This window comes from Rattus norvegicus, chromosome 19 (genome assembly GCF_021556685.1).
Source record: "Rattus norvegicus strain SHRSP/BbbUtx chromosome 19, alternate assembly SHRSP_T2T, whole genome shotgun sequence".
NCBI lineage: Eukaryota > Metazoa > Chordata > Mammalia > Rodentia > Muridae > Rattus > Rattus norvegicus.
The window spans coordinates 46,227,099-46,243,183 of NC_141552.1; the positions used below are offsets into that span (position 1 = coordinate 46,227,099).

The following is a 16,085-nucleotide window of genomic DNA, read 5'->3' on the forward strand; positions in this document are numbered from 1 at the left end:
GCCTCTGTGTGTGTGTGTGTGTGTGTGTGTGTGTGTGTGTAAGCTTGAGGTGAACATTAGGCGCCATTCATTCTTCAGATGCTCTCAGCCTTGTTTTTCTAAGTGAAGTCTCTCATTTTGGCCTGTACTTGTCAAGTGTGTTAGGCTGGCCAGCTAACAGGCTCCAGGACTTTGCCTGGCTTTGCCTCCCAAGGTTTGGATTAAGAATTCTAGAGATAGAAGTTAGACTTGAATCCTCATGTTTGTGTTGAAAGCTCTTTAATCATTCCAGCCCCAAGGTTACTTTTTTAATCCCCCTGTCTCCACTTCCAGCTGTTTCTCCTGTACCAATATCTGGCAATATCTCTTACAACTTTACTTAAATCATGCAGTTCCAAAAGATTGTGGGGGGAGAAAGTGACATGGAGGGTAGGGGAAGAAAGGGGCTTTATTAATGTCCTTGATAGCCTTTCAAACTCTTGTACTGACTGTCATATTCCAACAGTATCTGACTTCATTTGATTTATTCAACCAACCCTCCTTTTACTAACATGATTCTCTTTCAAGGGATGCTGGGTCTCTTGGCAGATGTGAGTCCACCAAGAATTTCAGCCCACTGACAATGTTGTTGCAGTTGTATCTTGGTTGCCGTTCTACTCTCTCTACCTACGAATCTTGATTTTTTCATTTTGCAGCAGGTCCTTTAGCTCCTCTGGGAAACCTGTTCTGATTCACAATCTGCAGTAAGGCTTTAACAGATCTCATATTTATACAACTACACAAATATGTTTATGTATGGATGTATATGAGCACTACAATATTTGTACGTCAAATTTATATGTGCCGGATGACATTGACTATTGCTTCCTTGTTGACTTTATGGTGGTCAATCTGCTCTTAAGTAGCTTGAGGACCAAAGCAATGCTTTCACATTCTTATATAGTGGGTGATTAGTTCTTCCTAGATGTGTAACAAGGTCCTTAGGTGATTGTATTCACAAAGGTCAGAGGGTTTGATTAGTTTGTTACTCTTCCCCAGGGCTAGAACATTGCCTAGAAAATAACAGATCCTCCATGAATATTTATTGGATGCATGAGTAAATATGTCTGCCAACTTCCATTATTTCCAGTAGTGAGGGATAATACTTTCTTCTTACCATATAATGTTTAGGAGCTTTTCATAACTCTTTTAAATCTAATAACTGTTCTTCCACTATTGAATTTTTCGGCCATTCTGTTTATTTCAAATGCTACTACCTTGCTCTTTCAGTTTGACATCAGTCATTCTTAAAGCTCCACACACATTTTAAGTCACATTTGGAACATACTCAAGTTTAGCTGTATTGGAAGTGAAAATGGAGTGCAGCGCATATGCGTACCTTCAGCTCTGCCATTCTGTGTTAGCTGGGGTATTGTGACACTGCAAAGTGAGACATGGATGCTAAAGGGTTAAAGGAATCTCTCCAGGGACCTGTGGTTTTCATTAATGGAAATGCTAAAAACCACAGAGGTATGAATGAGCTCCAAATTAAGAAGATTTCAACATATACTAGGAAAAGAAAGATTTCGAGAAGCCAAGATGCTTGGGAAAAAGGACAAAAGGACTTGCTTTTTCAGGCTATCAAGACTTACTGTAAAACAAAGACAAACACAAAACCAAACCAAACAGCAACCAAAAGACACTCATGACAAATTAGCCTAGGACATAAGTTCTCTAACCAAAGATACTGGAACAATTAGCTGGTGTATTAAAAAGCATGCCTACTGTGTCACACACAAAAACAAATAGATTTCAGGAAGATAAATAACTCTAATTAAGAAACCCAAACTATAATTTTTTTCAAGTACAGTACAGAATATTTTCCAAGCTTGGAGTAGGAAGAAATTTTTCTAAATGCCACAGAAAGTGCAGATTTGATAGGAAGCAAAGATGGATACATTTGACAACATTAAAATTCAAAGTTTATTTATAAAAAGGACACCAGAAAGCAAGATCAATAGCAAGTCACAAACTGGTTTCAAATTCCTTAGACATATGGTTGTATCTGACAATGGTATCAGAAGAATATATTTTAAATTAAATAAACCAAATGGTCAAGAATTCAACAGAAAGAATGGGAAATAATTCGAGTAAATAAAAATAAAAATAAATGGTTACTATCTTCAACTCTAAAAGTACTTGGAGAACTAAGACAATTGAGATTGCACATACTATATCTTACTGCAATTCTTACAAATACACTTAGATATGAATTCTGCATTTATGAGCAAGTAACATATACAAGAATATTACAAAATTTGTAACCATAAAATTGAGACAAAGCCAAGTTATGAGTATCAGGATAACAGGTAAATAACTCTTGGTATTTCTCCCAGTTCATCTGATATAAACTAATTAGAGATGTATGAGTCAAAATGAATCTCAAACATCATCCAAAAGAAAGTATGAAAGCCAACTGTGAAATTTATATTCTGACACAAGGCTTTTTAGATTACTCAAGGATGTTTGCTGTCTGGTGTAACTGAATTTCTGCTCTGCATTTCTTCCCAAGTGGCTATGAGGCATTACCTTCTTGTGGAATGCTTAAAGAATAAGTACTCTGGGAAGAAGCTTTTGGGGAAGGGAAGTAGAGGCAGGAGGATGGGAGGAGATTGCACAGCCATTATAAGTACTTCTGGAAGCTTATGAAACTGAAATTGATCATCAGAATGATCTGAGTTATGGTAAGGTCCTGTGTCTCCACCCAACAACCATGTCACTGACTAGAGAGAGGAAGGAAGACCTGGGGAAGATAACTCTCCTCAGTCCTCTGCATAGTCACAAGACATATTCGTGCTGACATTCACTTGTCCTTCTGAAAATAAGTCATGTTATAGTTTCTTATCTCCTTTAAATGAGAAATGACCAAGCGATTTGCTGGTGAGTGGATCTCATAAGTGATACATTTCCCTTCTAGGTAAAAGCTTTTCACCATCCGACTGTTCTTTCCTTTGCCACAGTGCCTTGTGGCAATGTAGAAGGTGGAGTCCCTCCTAGCTGCATCTCTGAATGAAGATATTCTGGACCAGTGTCCCCAGCTCCCTGGTTACTGGTGAGGTAAGATAAAAAGCAAACATCTGCTTGTTCACTGCTAACACTGATTCATTGTCACAGAGCGCAATGGTGGCCTCTGACAGATGCCATTGTTCAGTCCCCTATCTCATCTGCACCACCTTTTGTCTCTCTTCTTATTTATTGCCCAATTGTTGTACTTAATGTTCTTTCCTGTCCTGTTCAAGCTGGGGATTTCCCACAGAGTGTTCTGTAAAGAACCAGTCTTGTGGGCTGTTTTGGGGATCATGGTTTTTATGGTTTTAAGGTAGGAAGTCACACACACAGCATCACTCTCTCAGGGGTTTATAATTGCTCATTAGCATATTAAATTTCCTAAACAGTCTTTCCATAAAAAGTTCTGTTTTAATTAATTTTCATTTTTATTACAGAAACTCATTGGACTATGGGACCCTAAAAATAACATCCATTAACATCTGACAAAGGAACACATTTTTGGAAACTGTGCCCTTAGCAATTTTCCTCTTTCCATTGCAAATTAAACTCATCCAGTGGGTCTACTGAAAAGAATGGAATTGGGGCTTATTCACAGTGGGTTCAAGAACTAAGAGCCTTTTTATAAACATAACAAGTCAATAGAAATGACTTGTAAAAAAAACTATTCAGTTGCATTTAAAAAAATTAATGTATAATGATTTAAGATAAGCAGAATAGGAAAGTAAGTGTGAAATAGTGGCTCTTGCATGAGCTAAGACTGGAAATGTGTTTTCAAAGATTATATGTAGATAAAAAATATAAAATAATTAAAATTAGTTCACAATGATTGCCAAATGGATGGGTATAGATATCTTACAGATAGTAAGAATATAATTCGACAGTTGATAACTATATTTTATGCATTGGATTCCAGTTTCAAAAATTTGCTGAGCCACAAAACATTAATTCTTTGTGTGTCTGTCTGTACACCTGTGCATGTGCATGTACCTTTGTGTGTGTGTGTGTGTGTGTGTGTGTAGGTCAAAGGTCAATGCTGGGTATTGTCTTCAGTCACTCCTTACTTTATTATCGTCTCTTTCTCTGAACCTGAACATGACAGATTCACAGATTAGTCCTAGGGAGCCTCCCATTTCCATTCACTCAGCACTTGGATCTTATCCTCTGCACCTAATTTTTAACTTGGTGTTAGAACTCCTAACATGCCAATGCTTCTTTGACTGAGCTGTTTGCCTATCCCTTCACTTATTGATATTAATCAGATCTCTTTCTGACATAGATGCTACACGAACTTAAATCCCAAGTAAACATAGAGAGATTGCCATCATTTGTATCCCCATCATGACATCAGAAAAAAAAAACAACAAACCCAGAACTTACCAGCTTCGCAAGCAAGGTCCCCAAATTGCTTGCCTGCCTGCTTTATTACTACAGAAATTATAACATGATTTGCTGGATGAAAAAAAGTCCTATTCAGAATGAGGCATGGGGTGTGTCTGAAGGCAGCGACAGTGTACTCACATACATGAAGTAAACAAGTCTTTAAAACAAACAAACAAACAAAATGGGGCATGGAAGACTATTGCCTGGGTCTTTATAAGATCGCTCCTCCCAGAATTTAGGTAAGGGTTTACCTCTATTAAATGGACATTTCATAATTTAATAAAATAGAGTGGTTGGCATCCTAAGTGAATAAAGCAGAACAATGAAAAATCTCTTCCTCCTCTCTCTCTCTCTCTCTCTCTCTCTCTCTCTCTCTTTCTTTTTTCTTTTCCTGTGTGTGTGTGTGTGTGTGTGTGTGTGTGTGTGTGTGCTTAAAATGAAGAGTGTCTTAGTTAGGGTTTTACTACTGTGAACAGACTCCATGACCAACTCTTATAAGGACAACATTTAATAGGGGCCGGCTTACAGGTTCAGAGGTTCAGTCCATCATCATCAAGGCAAGAGCATGGCCACATCCAGGCAGGCATGGTGCTGGCATGAGATTTCTACATCTTCATCTAAAGGCTGCTAGCAGAATACTGGCTTCCAGGCAGCTAGGATGAGGGTCTTAAAGCCACACACCTACTCGAACAAGGCCACACCTCCTAATAGTGCTACTCCCTGGACCGAGTATATATAAACCAGCACAAAGAGAGATCTGTTTTGGTTGACAAGAAGAAAAGACAAAATTTTGAAAAGAAACACAAAACTATCAGGGTCCTGCCTCTAATACAATGAGTTAGAGTTAGGAATTAAGTTTGTTGTGTAATGTATTAGGGACTTGGAATCCAGATATTTTGGGAGTAGATACATCAGCAAAAACACAAATAACTTTTAGACCCAATCTATTATTTTTTATTTCAATTTGTAAAAAATGCATCCAATGCATCTTTGTGATGAAGAGTTTAAAGTCACTGTGATGGTTTAGTTGGCTTATCACTTACACATAGAAATCTACATATTTTATGTTTGCTTGACATTACATTCTTCAAGAGATTGCCATGTCATGAAAATAAGTTCATTTTAAAGAACAAAAATCAGTGACCTCATACACATATTAATTACTTCTAAGTTACTGTTCTAGTTTCACTTTTGTTGCCATGATAAAGCAAGACAGATGGGAAGAGTTTATTAAATTTATAATTCCAAGTCACAGCTCGACTTGGGAAGGTCAAGGCAGGAACTCAAGCAGTTAGTCACATCACATTTATAGTCAAGAGCAGAGAAGGAATCAATACATCCCTGTCTACTTGTTTGTGTCCTGGGCTATACTGTTCAGGAACTGTAGTCAGAACCTACTGACTAGGGAATATGCTGCCCACAGAGGACTGGGTCTTCCCACCTCAATTAATAATCAAACCATTCCCCCACAGACATGCTCACAGGCCTCAGATCTAGATAATTCTTTAGGATTTTCTTCCCAGGTCAGAATATGTGTGAAGTTGACAATTAAAACTAACTCAGAATGATATTCTTGCAACTAGAAATTTAAATTATGCTGGTAAGGTTTGGAGTGGGACTTTTTTTATATATAGTTAATTATTCTGAATGCCTTGACATCAGCGAAAAAATAATCTTTTCCCAGGCTGGGTATGGTTGCACATGCCTATCAGCTTGGCACTTGAGAGGCTGAGAAAAAACAAAACCAACAACATCAAACAACTCTCTACTGAATCCAAAGTATAATTTGAAGTAATTAGTTTCTCTGTTAGATTATTTTGTATTTATATTACGTACCATCCCTAAGAACTCATTTTCCTCTTCCTTCAAATTGTCCCTAATTCCTTTCTACTCTCTATTTGTAAAGCTTTGTTTTCCTGTTTTGAGACAATCTCCTGCCTCCCTATATAGCCCAGGATACCTTCAACTTGTTAGAGTAACAGATGGGTGTCGGCAAACCTAGTTTTGAAGAGGTTTTGGTTTTCTAAGTAAGTTAGACTTCTGATATGAAAAAAACTATGAGTAAGTACTGTGGTGAGTCCTAGCTTCAACTAAGGATACTTAGAATGTTCTGTTGCTGATGATGGGACTTTTTTGCCTAAAAGTCATAAAGACTCAAAGCTTATAAATATGTAAGTACTATATTTATTTAAAAGTATTACTTTGAAATCAGTTTCTGGCTTTTAACTTAAAATATATTGTATTTAAGTAGATTAAAAAGTAAACTGTCTATTAAAAGTTGAATTATAGATACCTGCATTCATAAATATATACATCTTAAGTCTGAGTTTTGTTTTTTGTTCAATTTTTTTGCTGGTCTTTGTTATCTAATATGACATATTTGGTATGGTGGAACTGTTTTCAAGTAAAGTAAAAGTAACTAAACTCCAGATATGTAGTAAACACTAAGCTTGTTGCTCTGTTTATTACATATGAAAGCTGAGACGGGAGAAATGGCCCAGCACTTAAAAATATTGCCTCTTCCAGGGAACGTGGGTTCAACTGCAGTACTCACATGGAAATTCACAACTGTCCATAGCTCCAGTCCTAGGGGATCTGAGGTATTCTTATGGCTTCTGTGGCTTCCAGGCACATACATGGTGTATAGATATTCATGCATATAAAACAACTACAGACATAAAAATAAAAATTAAAAAGAACCTTTTTATTAAAAACATGCATAACAGTCATGCACAAATGTGGAGGTCACACTTTACCTATCTCCTCCTATCATGTGGATCTTAGGGATCAGACTCAGGTTGTCAGGCATGGCAGCAAGTACTTACTTTACCCACCGAGCCATTTTACCAGCTTAAAGGGAGAGTTTGTCACTCACAGATTCAGCAGCCAGTTTGCCAAATTTCATATATTATATTAGGTGGTATTTCATTAGGAAGACAACTGAGTGGATGAGTCAGACACCAGTGGTAGCCCTGGCAAATAACATCTCCTTCTCTAAGTTTATAGCTCAGGGGTCATCAAAGAAATGAAATAAATGTTTCCACAACTGTTCCCATCTGAGCCCTTAGGATATCTGTTGAATTCAGCACTGTTAGATCTAACTCTGTAAGCAAAAAAGCAGGAGTCTGAAACCACCAAAGTCAACACCTCCTCAGACTGAGATTTCAACACTGACATGTATCATAGGCAAGCTTCTTAGAAGCGTGTGCTGCTCATGTTTGTGCAGAGTGAAAGCAAGACTGCATTTCCGGATATTCAGTAAGCACTTCAATGAGACCGGTTAGGTGCAAACAAGATGAGCATGGCCTTGTGCTGTGGAGAGAGCTTATTAAAAATCGATTTCAAGTTTTATCTTGTTCATCGCAGAAATGTGTATGAAAATGGTTCAGATGTTTAATCTGAACACATGATTTATCTCAGGGTCTATAACGAAGCACTGACTCCAGCTAGTAGTTAGGCTGAACTACACAAATAGAACTAGGTAACTCATTTCTCTACATATGAAAGTGTCTTAGAAAGGGCCCTTATATGGGCATAGAGAGATGACTCAGTAGATAAGAGTACCAACTGCTCTTCCAGAGGACCCAGAGGTTGTATTCCCAGCACCCATAAGGCAGTAGGCAAGTGTCTGTAACTGTAGTTCTAGGGGAATCTGACTCCCTATTCTGTCTTCCTTGGATACCGAATGAATGCACATGATGAATGCATGTATGTCTATATTTTTAAGGTCCTCATTTGGATCTGTGGATGTGGCTTAGTGGTATTACACTCATCCAGCATGGGAAAGGCCTTGGGTCTGATCCTCGGTTATCTATATCTATGTCTGTCTCCAGTTATATACATTATCCTTGGTGTTATCATGAAGATTTCTAGAATCCAACTGTTAACACATCAAACACTGTTGATTTTTTTTGGCATTGCCTTTAAGAAGCACAGAGCAACCTCACAGGGTGTATTAGCTCCGTGTCTCATTGCTCTGACAAAACGCCCCATAAAACAACTTAAGCAAGGAAGGAAAGTTTCAGTTGGAAGGTGTAGATGCCTGGCATCACAGGCAGTGCATGGCACCGGAGCTGGAGGAAACTGATCACACTTTATCTAGTCAGGGATTCTAGATTCTGTCTAGTGAACAATTAGTAATCACAATTATACATGATATGGAGACTCATCTGCTCCCAAAAATCTAAGCGACAAAATCAGAAATACTCAGTATTTTCCCCAATGTTTAAACAGTATTACATGATAAAATAGAGCTAATATAATAAAGGCAGTAAGTTATTTTGTCTTACCTTATTAGTTAAGATAACCTCAGGATGCAACTTACTGAATTCATAAGTTCATGAGCATGGAATGCATTTTCAGTGGGGCCAAGTATCGTGTTACTTGTGTATAATAGCTGTGATTGATTTCATATCCTTGAGTCTATGCTCTTAGAAAAGTGAGTTTGCAGATGTCATCAAGAGGGGAGTCTTGTTTTGAACTCTTTTATTTTAGTATGCCTTTTGATTTTTTTTGATCAGTAACATGTGGCAGAAGTGTGTGTCTGAGTACTAAGAACAGCTCTTGAGAGTCTTTGCAAGTGTTTCACTCTTGTGAAATCCCTGACTGTGCAAATAATGGGTAAAACCAAAAATACCAGAGTCAAACTATCCAAGTTATCCTGAGGACCCCACATGTGGCAGGAAGTATGGTCACTCAAAGTCATTAGATTTAGCACGAAGCTTATTTGACACTGAGCACAGATTCATGAAGGGGCCCGACTAGACTGGAAAACATATCCAGCTGAGCTTAGTCAACAAACGATTTATTGTGAATCAAATAAATAGTTAACTTATACAAAAGTATTGTAATTATATGCTTCATTGTCCTCAGTTCATGCAATGGCACTTAAAAAGAAATTCAGCACCTGAAGACACAAACATAGTAAGCCACATCTGTCATCTTTAAACCATTTGCTGAACATATAGCAAGGCTATATTAAATCAAATTGATAGTTACTTCCCTTTGGTAACTTAGAAAATGAATAACAGTATAAAGAATGTTTATATTTCTTTGCTGAACTATGCCAAAAGTCGGTTCACACTCAGTTGGTTTCCACGTTCCCTATACTGAACAATGTACAATTGAAATGCAAAGAAAGCCAAGATCTACATACTCACTAGAGGTCCAACAGTAAAGCAGAGTTTTGTACAATTAACCTTGTATGTGCACATGCTATTTCAAATGCTCAGTAATTATTTTGTGCATCTAGGCATTTCAGATCATGATCTCAGATGTGATAGACAAGAATTAAGGAGATTGAATCAGTAATAAAATATCTCTTATCAAAAAAGCCCAAGAACAAATGGCTTCCTAGATGAAAATTTCCAAGTATTCAAAACAGCTGGTGAACAAGCAGTTCTTTCAAGCTCCATTCATGAGTTCACTGTTACCTGAATATCAGAGGCTAATAACTATAGAGCAAGAATCAATCCTGGAATACAAAGATGCTTCAATAAAAACCAATCAATGTGTGCCATAAGCTTCATTTGCAGAATGAAGGACAAAAATCCACATGATGACCTTGATACTTGCAAAAAAGCAAGATGTGCCTGCAAGCATTAGGTGTAAGGCATGGAGACATAGACCTGCCTTCCAAACATTTGGAGGCTAAGACAAGAAGGTAATGAGTCTGAGGCCATATAGGCTGCAGAATAAAACTTTGTTTCAAAAACAAAAAAACCACCCAACTCTAGCATTAAAAAAAGTCTAGTGTTTTTGTGTAACTATAGAGAACACTGAACAGATACCTCAGTCTTGAGTGGAAGGAACCGTGCATCAAGCATCAAACTACCTGATCTTAAAATGCTCATCAAAACAGCATGGTATTGGCATGAAAAGTCCGAAGCCAGTGAAAGGAAATAGAGATCAGAAACAGGCCCATAGATTTATTGCCAAAGGTGCCATAAACATTCGATAAGAAAAGATAGTTTATTTACAAAATGATCTTAGGGAAGAGAATATCACACAGAAAATGTAATTGGATTTTTATGTCACATCATAGACAATTAGCAACTGAAAATGTACTAAAGATTAAATTCTAAGTCTTAAAGCTGTGAAAATATTTGAAGAAAACATAGAAGAAAAAATTTCCTGGCACCAATACGGGAAAAAGCTGTTTGGGTATGACACTAAAACTTCAAGCTAGGAAAGAACACATGACTAAATGGCATCTCAGTATGCTAAACCCTGTAGGGAAGGAAACAATACCGAAACCTGATGAGAAACAAAGCAAGATCAAAGAAAGCATTTACAAACCAGACAGTGGGCAGGGCTTGCTCTCAAAATATTTATGAAGTTCAGACAACTCAATACCAAGGAAACAACTCAATTAAAAATGGGCAAAGGACCCAAACATTATACAAATGAACTATATGTGTGTGTTCATCAGTACTTAACTGTAAAATTACCTGTACTTTTAAGAATGGCAACTATCAAAAAGTCAGAAGATAACAGGAGTTGGTAGAAATATGTGATATCTTCTGCATATTTGAGTATCTATAAATTCTTGATAATACATGTCAGGGTGGACTCAAACTTATGCTTCAGTTTCCCCAGTATTGGGATTACAGTCACCAGTCTTGGTAGTAATGCATATTGATTAATTCAGTCACACGATGGTTTGAATAAGAATTTGTCCCCAACCCAGTCTCATATATTGGAATGATTAAGGACTGGCACTATTTGAAAGAATTAGGAAATGTGGCCTTGTTGGTATAGATGTGGCCTTGTTGGAGGAAGTATGTCAAGGGGGGAGGGGCATGTCTTTGAAGCTTTCAGATGCCTAAGCTAGACCCAGTGGCTTTTCCTTCCTGACATCTGTGACTCTGGATGTGTAACTCTCAGCTCCTTCTCCAGCATCATGTCTGAATCCATACAGCCATGCTTCCTCCCATGATGACAATTGACCTCTGAAATAGTGAATAAGCCCTCATAAACATTTTTTTAAATATAAGAGCTCCCATGGTCTTGGTGTCTTTTCACAGCAATAGGACACTGACAGATACAAGTTATTATGAAAAATAATATAGATGTTCCTCAAGCATTAAACATAGAACCACCATATGATCAAGCATTACCGATTCTGAGGATACATCCAAAAGAAATGAAACTCTTACCTTGAAGGGATATCAGTCTGGGGTCATGAGAGTAGGAGCTGGGCCTGCCCCTCACAGATGCAGCTCTTTGGAGAGAGAGCTCTGCACCTCATTGGGCAGGAGTACAGCTAACCCTAGTAGCAAGAGTGCAGGTGAGCCAGCCTGAGGTGTGAACAAAGGAAAGCTGGCCCTTCCCTTCATTTACTGAGGTGATGTGGATGAGGGAGAGATGTCCAACCTCCTCAACCCTTCCATACCATACCTGTGGCAGGAGGGAAAGCTGGTCCTGGGGTCATGAGAAATGGAGAACTAACCCCTTGCCAGCTATAGCATTGGCAGCTAACTCTGCTTGCAAAGATACAGGAGAGGGTTTAGTGCAGAATTCTATCAAACCTTCATAGAAGACCTCATACCAATATTATCCAAACTATTCCACAAAATTGAAACAGATGGAGCCCTACCGAATTCCTTCTATGAAGCCACAGTTACTCTTATACCTAAACCACACAAAGACACAACAAAGAAAGAGAACTTCAGACCAATTTCCCTTATGAATATCGACGCAAAAATACTCAATAAAATTCTGGCAAACCGAATTCAAGAGCACATCAAAACAATCATCCACCATGATCAAGTAGGCTTCATCCCAGGCATGCAGGGATGGTTTAATATACGGAAAACCATCAACGTGATCCATTATATAAACAAACTGAAAGAACAGAACCACATGATCATTTCATTAGATGCTGAGAAAGCATTTGACAAAATTCAACACCCCTTCATGATAAAAGTCCTGGAAAGAATAGGAATTCAAGGCCCATACCTAAACATAGTAAAAGCCATATACAGCAAACCAGTTGCTAACATTAAACTAAATGGAGAGAAACTTGAAGCAATCCCACTAAAATCAGGGACTAGACAAGGCTGCCCACTCTCTCCCTACTTATTCAATATAGTTCTTGAAGTTCTAGCCAGAGCAATCAGACAACAAAAGGAGATCAAAGGGATACAGATCGGAAAAGAAGAGGTCAAAATATCACTATTTGCAGATGACATGATAGTATATTTAAGTGATCCCAAAAGTTCCACCAGAGAACTACTAAAGCTGATAAACAACTTCAGCAAAGTGGCTGGGTATAAAATTAACTCAAATAAATCAGTTGCCTTCCTCTATACAAAAGAGAAACAAGCCGAGAAAGAAATTAGGGAAACGACACCCTTCATAATAGACCCAAATAATATAAAGTACCTCGGTGTGACTTTAACCAAGCAAGTAAAAGATCTGTACAATAAGAACTTCAAGACACTGAGGAAAGAAATTGAAGAAGACCTCAGAAGATGGAAAGATCTCCCATGCTCATGGATTGGCAGGATTAATATAGTAAAAATGGCCATTTTACCAAAAGCAATCTACAGATTCAATGCAATCCCCATCAAAATACCAATCCAATTCTTCAAAGAGTTAAACAGAACAATTTGCAAATTCATCTGGAATAACAAAAAACCCAGGATAGCTAAAGCTATCCTCAACAATAAAAGGACTTCAGGGGGAATCACTATCCCTGAACTCAAGCAGTATTGCAGAGCAATAGTGATAAAAACTGCATGGTATTGGTACAGAGACAGACAGATAGACCAATGGAATAGAATTGAAGACCCAGAAATGAACCCACACACCTATGGTCACTTGATTTTTGACAAAGGAGCCAAAACCATCCAATGGAAAAAAGATAGCATTTTCAGCAAATGGTGCTGGTTCAACTGGAGGGCAACATGTAGAAGAATGCAGATCGATCCATCCTTATCACCCTGTACAAAGCTTAAGTCCAAGTGGATCAAGGACCTCCACATCAAACCAGACACACTCAAACTAATAGAAGAAAAACTAGGGAAGCATCTGGAACACATGGGCACTGGAAAAAATTTCCTGAACAAAACACCAATGGCTTATGCTCTAAGATCAAGAATCGACAAATGGGATCTCATAAAACTGCAAAGCTTCTGTAAGGCAAAGGACACTGTGGTTAGGACAAAACGGCAACCAACAGATTGGGAAAAGATCTTTACCAATCCTACAACAGATAGAGGCCTTATATCCAAAATGTACAAAGATCTCAAGAAGTTAGACCGCAGGGAAACAAATAACCCTATTAAAAAATGGGGTTCAGAGCTAAACAAAGAATTCACAGCTGAGGAATGCCGAATGGCTGAGAAACACCTAAAGAAATGTTCAACATCTTTAGTCATAAGGGAAATGCAAATCAAAACAACCCTGAGATTTCACCTCACACCAGTGCGATTGGCTAAGATCAAAAACTCAGGTGACAGCAGATGCTGGCGAGGATGTGGAGAAAGAGGAACACTCCTCCATTGTTGGTGGGATTGCAGACTGGTAAAACCATTCTGGAAATCAGTCTGGAGGTTCCTCAGAAAATTGGACATTGAACTGCCTGATGATCCAGCTATACCTCTCTTGGGCATATACCCAAAAGATGCCTCAACATATAAAAGAGACACGTGCTCCACTATGTTCATCGCAGCCTTATTTATAATAGCCAGAAGCTGGAAAGAACCCAGATGCCCTTCAACAGAGGAATGGATACAGAAAATGTGGTACATCTACACAATGGAATATTACTCAGCTATCAAAAACAACGAGTTTATGAAATTCGTAGGCAAATGGTTGGAACTGGAAAATATCATCCTGAGTGAGCTAACCCAATCACAGAAAGACATACATGGTATGCACTCATTGATAAGTGGCTATTAGCCCAAATGCTTGAATTACCCTAGATCCCTAGTACAAACGAAACTCAAGACGGATGATCAAAATGTGAATGCTTCACTCCTTCTTTAAATGAGGAAAAAGAATACCCTTGGCAGGGAAGGGAGAGGCAAAGATTAAAACAGAGACTGAAGGAACACCCATTCAGAGCCTGCCCCACATGTGGCCCATACATATACAGCCACCCAATTAGACAAGATGGATGAAGCAAAGAAGTGCAGACCGACAGGAGCCGGATGTAGATCGCTCCTGAGAGACACAGCCAGAATACAGCAAATATAGAGGCGAATGCCAGCAGCAAACCACTGAACTGAGAATAGGTCCCCTATTGAAGGAATCAGAGAAAGAACTGGAAGAGCTTGAAGGGGCTCGAGACCCCAAAAGTACAACAATGCCAAGCAACCAGAGCTTCCAGGGACTAAGCCACTACCTAAAGACTATACATGGACTGACCCTGGACTCTGACCCCATAGGTAGCAATGAATATCCTAGTAAGAGCACCAGTGGAAGGGGAAGCCCTGGGTCCTGCTAAGACTGAACCCCCAGTGAACTAGTCTATGGGGGGAGGGCGGCAATGGGGGGAGGGTTGGGAGGGGAACACCCATAAGGAAGGGGAGGGGGGAGGGGGATGTTTGCCCGGAAACCGGGAAAGGGAATAACACTCGAAATGTATATAAGAAATACTCAAGTTAATAAAAAAAAAAAAAAAAGATACAGGAGAGCTGGATGGCTAAACTCAGCTACTGCCTAGATCCAGATTTAGGGCTTTGTGTTGGCCCACCCCCAACATCTACCCCATCAAACCAGGTCAATGACTCACTGCAATGAGCATTTACAAGTGAAACTGTGTTGAGCAAAGAGTGTGCCATGTGACACATTGAAGCTTCTACCATGGAGATGGTTTGTTTGATTTTGTTCCTTTTATTTTTTTGTTTTATTTTTGTTTTTATTTTCTTTTTGGGGGAGGTTGTGAGGGCAGAGAGCTGATACAAAGAGATGAGAAGCTGAGGAGTTGGGGTGCATAATGTGAATATGGAACCAATTGAAGTCTCCATCAACAGGTAAGCTGATCAGAAAAAAATAGAAGTAGGGGTTTGTAGCTTAGTAGGTAGAAACAACGAGCCCTGGGTTAAATCCTAAGAACTTCATAGGACTCAGTGTTTTAGTGCATTCCTGTATACAGACCTTGGAGGGGAGAGACAAGAGAATCAGGAGTTCAGTCAATCTTGTCTACACAGTAAGTTCAAGGCTAAACTAGACCACACAAAACCCTGTTTTTGGTTTGTTTTATTTGTTTTGTTTTTAAGAAAGAAAGAACAAGCAGACATGCAACAAAATACTATTCAACCTTTAAAAGGAAGTCATTTTTACAACATGAGCGAACCTAGGTGGGTGAATAACAGTGAGAAAACCAAGTCACGAATAAGGAGTATTGTTTGAACGCTCTTGGGAATTCAGAAAACCTGAAGAGTTAAGCTCCTGGAAGTGGAGATCAAAAGGGCCATTGGCGGGCATGCGGAGTTGGCGAGCACTGGAGAGATGTTCAAATAATAAAATTTCACTTATGCTATGCTGTCTGACTTTTCCTACGAAACTCTGAATAAATAGGATATCCTGCTCGTCCAGATAAGATACCAAAGACAGACCAGTATTTCCACCCAAGTATAACTTGATGAACCGTGGGATTTATCAGATAAGCAGAAGCATGGATTACTTACCAGAGCATGGGTGACCCTAAAACAACTGCATATTCATCC

At 38.7% G+C, this 16,085-nt stretch overlaps 1 long non-coding RNA gene across 2 annotated transcripts in view; it reads left to right on the plus strand.

Annotated features, from left to right (window-relative positions):
- The window catches only part of LOC147999427 (uncharacterized), a 64,508-nt gene that overhangs the window by 27,962 nt on the left and 20,461 nt on the right, over positions 1–16,085 (plus strand). For both annotated transcript variants that reach the window (XR_015644083.1, XR_015644082.1), the window contains exon 2: positions 2,936–3,075. This is a non-coding gene — a long non-coding RNA (uncharacterized LOC147999427). The remainder of the gene's footprint in view (positions 1–2,935; positions 3,076–16,085) is intronic.